The sequence below is a fragment of the Salvelinus fontinalis genome, chromosome 22, assembly GCF_029448725.1.
Source record: "Salvelinus fontinalis isolate EN_2023a chromosome 22, ASM2944872v1, whole genome shotgun sequence".
Taxonomy (NCBI): domain Eukaryota; kingdom Metazoa; phylum Chordata; class Actinopteri; order Salmoniformes; family Salmonidae; genus Salvelinus; species Salvelinus fontinalis.
Window position 1 is genome coordinate 13,398,110 of NC_074686.1, and position 6,957 is coordinate 13,405,066.

General features: G+C 41.7%; 1 long non-coding RNA gene across 1 annotated transcript; it reads left to right on the plus strand.

Moving 5' to 3' along the window:
* The first annotated feature begins 4,027 nt into the window (after nucleotides 1-4,027).
* LOC129820372 (uncharacterized) lies at nucleotides 4,028-6,000 on the plus strand. The gene is made up of 2 exons (XR_008754202.1): nucleotides 4,028-5,525; nucleotides 5,738-6,000. It is a non-coding gene; the product is annotated as an uncharacterized LOC129820372 (long non-coding RNA).
* Nucleotides 6,001-6,957: the final 957 nt, after the last annotated feature.

Sequence of the window (6,957 nt, forward strand, 5' to 3'; positions counted from 1 at the left end):
CGGCCTCTGACACTACAGAGGGTAGTGCGTACGGCCCTGTACATCACTGGGGCTAATCCAGGACATCTACACCAGGTGGTGTCAGAGGAAGGCCCTAAAAATTGTAAAAGACCCCAGCCACCCAAGTTATAGACTGTTCTCTCTACTACCGCATGGCAAGCGGTACCAGAGTGCCAAGTCTAGGACTTCTCAACAGTTTTACCAAGCCATGAGACTCCTGAACAGGTAATCAAATGGCTACATGGACTATTTGCATTGTGTGCCCACCCCTTTTTTTACACTGCTGCTACTCTCTGTTTATCATATATGCATAGTCACTTTAACTATACATTCATGTACATACTACCTCAATTGGGCCGACCAACCAGTGCTCCCGCACATTGGCTAACCGGGCTATCTGCATTGTGTCCCACCCACCACCCGCCAACCCCTCTTTATGCTACCGCTACTCTCTGTTCATCATATATGCATAGTCACTTTAACCATATCTACATGTACATACTACCTCAATCAGCCTGACTAACCGGTGTCTGTATGTAGCCTCGCTACTTTTATAGCCTCGCTACTGTATATAGCCTGTCTTTTTACTGTTGTTTTATTTCTTTACCTACCTATTGTTCACCTAATACCTTTTTTGCACTATTGGTTAGAGCCTGTAAGTAAGCATTTCACTGTAAGGTACAACACCTGTTTTATTCAGCGCACGTGTCAGATAAACTTTGATTTGATTCGAAGCAAATGCGACTGCGGTCATGACTGTTGTTGACTTGGCTAGCATTAGACACTGGACAACTTTGTTGCAACTCTAGGTAACTAGCTAATTGCGTCTGAAGTGTTTTGTGTAACATCTCCCAGCAAATAACGTTAGCAAGCAACTCAACTGCAACTAAAATTGCTACATAGTTTATCCGTGTACTCCTGTTATTATGTAGTTACTGTAGCGAGCTTCCACCTCAGATAGTGAAGTACTGTAATACATTTTGTTGACAGATTTGATTTTGTAATGTTTTGTTAGCTCCACCTCATTTAGCTAGACTGAAGTTGACATAGCGAATGTTTGCTGAAAAATAAATGTCTCCCTGTATTTGCTGTGTGTGTGCGTGTGGACAAACCATACAAGACAGGTAGCTTGTTAATGCCAACTGATATATTTGGGTTCAGTTGGCTTAACAAAAAGTTTGTGTGGCACGGGCTTGCAAACTATGTGTTTTCAGGATGACATCTACATCCATGAAAAGGTTTTCATCCTGGAGGAGACTGCAGGAGGCAGAGGAGGTACATTCAAATCCATGTTATTTCTAAGGCTATTGTTTATTTCAAGACACCATCTGTCATCCCTGAGGCCATTTTGGATATAAAATGGACAATATACAGTATATGCAGTGATTCTTGAATATAACTATAGCCTAATAGATGTCTTAATTGTTTTCTATCAACAGGAAAGAAGGGTTAGTACAGCATGCCAAACTGACCCCTGGGTGCCTGAGTGTTCCTGTGCTGCGGTAGAGAAGAGGTCCACAGGGACCATCACTAAAGAGCTCAGGGCCCAGCTCACAATCATCGCTCACAACCGTCAGTATACAACCGAGTCCTGCCCCTATATGCCACAGATGGAGCTGACGGAGAGTGAGATCAGTGAAGACCAGAACTCGCTGTATGAACCTGAGAGCTCAGAATCACAATCATCACAGTGCGAGCCAAAATATACTATCGATCACTTTGGGGGAGCGGGATGGTGTTCCGAAAATGGGGAGGAGCAGGCCATTCAACAGCCAATTCAAAGATACACCCATCCATAAAGGGAATCAGAGTGGAATTGTTTTTCCACAGATTTTTTTTAACCTGTTTCAACAGACCTGCTACCTTGTCCCGGTCCTGCTGTTTCGACTCTCTCTCTCAACCTATGAATGCTCAGCTATGAAAAGCCATTTGCTCCTGAGGTGCTGAACTGTTGCACCCTATATAACAACTGTGGTTATTATTTTCATGTAAAAAGGGCTTTTGTAAAATACATTTGATTGATTGGTTGTTTGCTGTGCTGGATGCTGTGTATTCACTAACTGTCTGAGTGATGGGACATTTTATAGCATCAGTAACATATTTTTGTGTGTATTTCATCTGCATTTTAACTTCTTAAAGTAGCAATCTGCAGTAAAAGCAATAACAAAGTGTCTCCCTGTTCCTCTTTCAGTAAAAAGCTGAGGGATGGGTCTGGAGAAATGTAGCTATTCTTAAATTCATAGACAGAGCTATAGATGCAAGGACTGACCATCCATGATATCAACATTGCCATCCTGTTTCTGTGATCTATTTCCACTACCATCTACCCAGTTTGCTTTAGATAAAGGCGTCTGCTAAATGGCATACATTATTAAAGTCTACTTTGACTCTGCCAACTGGCTGCCCAGTGTAGTTACCATTCCTTTCCAATAGATGGCAGCCAAAGCTAGTTGAAGTCACTATAGCCACAGGGACACGGGTTTAGTGCACGTTGAAAGTAGTTTTATCTTCAAAGCAATTTGATCTGGTTATGCTTGAACCTGTTGTTATAGTGGACAAGCTAACTAATACTATTTTTACATAAGTTGCAGGCATTAGGTCTTGAAAAAAAGCAGGCTAGATTGACTAAATTAACTGGTTTTATTTAAACCCTATGTAAATGCCTTTGTTTCTGGGTTGCGTGCCTTATGGAAGAAATGACACACGCAGGGATGAGACGACGTACACCTCGTCCAATTCTCCCCTGTGCACAAACTCCAAATGCATTTATAGGTAGCTAGCTGGTTAGCTAAATGGCTAGCTAGTTAGCGGGTACGCGCTAGTAGCATTTCAATCAGTTACGTCACTTGCTCTGAGACTTTAAGTAGGGTTGCCCCTTGCTCTGCAAGGGCCGCGGATTTTGTGGAGCGATGGGTAACGATGCTCCGTGGTTGACTGTTGTTGATGTGTGCAGAGGGTCCCTAGTTTGCGCCCGTGTCGGGGCGAGGGGACGACGTAAAGTTTATACTGTTACACATACACTTAGGTTGGAGTCATTAAAACTCGTTTTTCAACCACGCCACAAATTTCTTGTTAACAAACTATAGTTTTGGCAAGTTGGTTAGGACATCTACTTTGTGCCTGACACAAGCAATTTTTCCAACAATTGTTTACAGACAGATTATTTCACTTTATAATTCACTGTATCACAATTCCAGTGGGTCAGAAGTGTACATGCACTAAGTTGACTGTGCCTTTAAACAGCTTGGAAAATTACAGAACATTATGTCATGGTTTTAGAAGCTTCTGCTTCTAAAAGGTTAATTGACATAATTTGAGTCAATAGGAGGTGTACCTGTGGATGTATTTCAAGGCCTACCTTCAAACTCAGTGCCTCTTTGCTTGACATCATGGGAAGAAAAAAAAATCAGCCAAGACCTCAGGAAAAACATTGTAGACCTCCACAAGTCTGGTTCGTCCTTGGGAGCAATTTCCAAACATCTGACGGTACCACATTCATCTGTACAAACAATAGTATGCAAGTATAAACACCATGGGACCACGCAGCCGTCATACCGCTCAGGAAGAAGACGCGTTCTGTCTCCTAGAGATAAACGTACTTTGGTGCGAAAGATGCAAATCAATCCCAGAACAACAGCAAAGGACCTTGTGAAGATGCTGGAGGAAACAGGTACAAAAGTATCTATATCCACAGTGAAACGAGTCCTATATCGACATAACCTGAAAGGCCGCTCAGTAAGGATGAAGCCACTGCTCCAAAACTGCCATAAAAAGCCAGACTATGGTTTGGTTTGCAACTGTACATGGGGACAAATATGTACTTTTTGGAGAAATGTCCTCTAGTCTGATGAAACAAAAATAGAACTGTTTGGCCATCATGACCATCGTTATGTTTAGAGGAAAAAGGGGGTGGCTTTGCATGCCGAATAACACCATCCCAACCGTGAAGCACGGGGGTGTGAGCATCATGTTGGGGGGGGGGGGGGTGCTTTGCTGCAGGAGGAAATGGCGCACTTCACAAAATAGATGGCATCATGAGGTAGGAAAATTATGTGGAGATATTGAAGCAACATCTCAAGACATCAGTCAGGAAGTTTAAGCTTGGTCGCAAATGGGTCTTCCAAATGGACAATGACCCCGAGCATACTTCCAAAGTTGTGGCAAAATGGTTTAAGGACAACAAAGTCAAGGTATTGGAGTGGCCATCACAAAGCCCTGACCTCAATCCTATAGAAAATTTGGCAGAACTGAAAAGGCGTGTGTGAGCAAGGAGGCCTACAAACCTGACTAGGTTACATTTCACATTCTTAAAATAAAATGGTGATGCTAACTGACCTAAGACAGGGAATTTTTACTAGGATTGAATGTCAGGAATTGTGAAAATCTGAGTTTAAATGTATTTGGCTAAGGTATATGTAAACTTCTGACTTCAACTGTATGTGTGCCCATGCATCTATCAATCCAATGTTATCATGATTTGTCATCAGGGATATTATACTTTAGTAATCCACAATGACCTGGTGATGTAAAACTCTAATTACATTGTCTTCCATATTCCTACAGATACCTTGTAACTGGGGATTCCTTCAAAATGATTGCCTACAGTTAATGTGTATGGCACTGCAAGGTTGGGTGACCAGGGCCATCTGGAACTGCCTCCTGAAGGAATTCAGGTGTGTGAAGGCTACCTGTGTCCTGCATAACTTCATGAGGATGGACACGACGACCAGTAGGGGATCTGCAGCTCGCAACCGTGTGCCAGAGGACAAGTCTGCTGCTCAGCAGGATGTTTCAAGGATGGGTACAACAACGCAGCAAGAGAGGCAATCAATGTGCTGGAGATCTTCACCTCCTACTTCTTAGAAGAGGGTGCTGTTCCCTGGCAACACCATAGAGTACACTATGCACAACCAAAGGCTCTTTTAAGAGCCATTCACATTGCAATAAGAGTATTCTTCCATTTACTAAGCTATGTCAACTGCAGTTATTCAATTCAGTTTCTCTCCCTTTGATATCTACTTCTCAGGTGAGGGTGCTGTTTAGGTAAGGGTGTGATGTCTGTACAAAAACAAAACAGGCTATTTTAAATCACCCATATTGAAAAAATGTAGAACAATTAGACACCCTATAACCCACACCTACACACTCATTTATCAATCTGATTGATGGATTGTGTTGTGCAGTAAGCAGGCTCAGGTGTATAACTGTGGCTCCTTCCACCTTCAAAGTATAGGCAAGAGGGCCAACCATGGAGAATAGTAAGACACTTCATTATTTCTATAACTACGCTATATTTGTCCTCGTGTGTCCGTTCATGTTTTTCAGCATAATGTACTCTGCAGCCACACACACAGATTCCTGTTGAACACTGTCTCTTTAACTACCTTATTTTCTCAATAACGGTCCCTCTCCTTCACTACATCCCTCTCTCCTCTTCTCCCTAAATCCTCTACTTTATATCAGTTGTGTCGGTGAACTCCTCCCGCATCTGAACTGGCTACATAGAGGGCACAGCACGATCAGAGGTGAGGTCACTTGGTCAGGTCAACAGGAAGTATTATTGAAGAGATGCTTTACATTGAAATACAGATAGAGATGCAGTAGCCCCATAGTTAATGATCCAAGGTCAGTTTTGCATTTCACCTCCTGATTATTATGATGACTAACAATGTTAAAATAAAAACACAAGGCTTTAATATGCTCTCTCTGTCTCTCTCCATCTGTCTCTCGTCTGCAGATATGTTTTGATGTGAGAGAGGATGCCAACCCCAAATCCTATCATCGCCACCTCACCCTCTTTTAAGATAACCTTCGGGCCGACTAGAGACAATATTATGTAATTGTGATGAACTGAGAGAATATTTGGGTCGCACTGTGATTCATTAATCATATGCTGCCTTCCCTGCTCCTATGTTCTTACCTCTTTCCCTTTGTCTTTTACACCTCTCTTGCCACCTCTTTCTTCCTTTGTTTTTATAAAGCAAACAGATGTGCATTGAAGTACAGATTGAACTTGTTTTTATAATATTACCATTATAATATTTATAATGCTTGTATTTATAACACTTGGATAATGAACTTCTTTCAATGAAGCGTTTCACATTCTCTACGGGTTGAAATTAAGTCTCTCATTTGATGAAATACTACACCTATCCTGTTTATCAGATCAATGCAGATGAAGGGATTTAGATATTGAGATGAACCGGTTTTAGAGTATTTACATGATGCATAGGAAGTAGAGTGTACTGTTTAAAAAAAAAATATTTCTGTATATATGAATTACAAATCAGCCTTTAACTAGTTAAATCATGTTTCTAGTCTATTAGTTACAATGTGTAACCATTGATGTCCCAGGACCAAGATTGGTAAACACTGTTGAAGTGTATAATTGTAATACATACATGCAGACACAGTATCATACAAAGACTGGAATACTCCTGTTATTGGATATGAATGACAAATAATCTCAAAGACATTCATACCTGAACTGCAACTTTATTTGCCAAGGTAGAGTACATGATCAGTGAATATTTTAAATGTACAGGCTACAATGTGGGGATCTCGTGCGTGGTAATAACTACATGTATATTTATTTTTATTTTTTATTTTACCGTTATTTTACCAGGTAAGTTGACTGAGAACACGTTCTCATTTGCAGCAACGACCTGGGGAATAGTTACAGGGGAGAGGAGGGGGATGAATGAGCCAATTGTAAACTGGGGATTATTAGGTGACCATGATGGTTTGAGGGCCAGATTTGGAATTTAGCCAGGACACCGGGGTTAACACCCCTACTCTTACGATAAGTGCCATGGGATCTTTAATGACCTCAGAGAGTCAGGACACCCGTTTAACGTCCCATCCGAAAGACGGCACCCTACACAGGGCAGTGTCCCCAATCACTGCCCTGGGGCATTGGGATATTTTTTATACCAGAGGAAAGAGTGCCTCCTACTG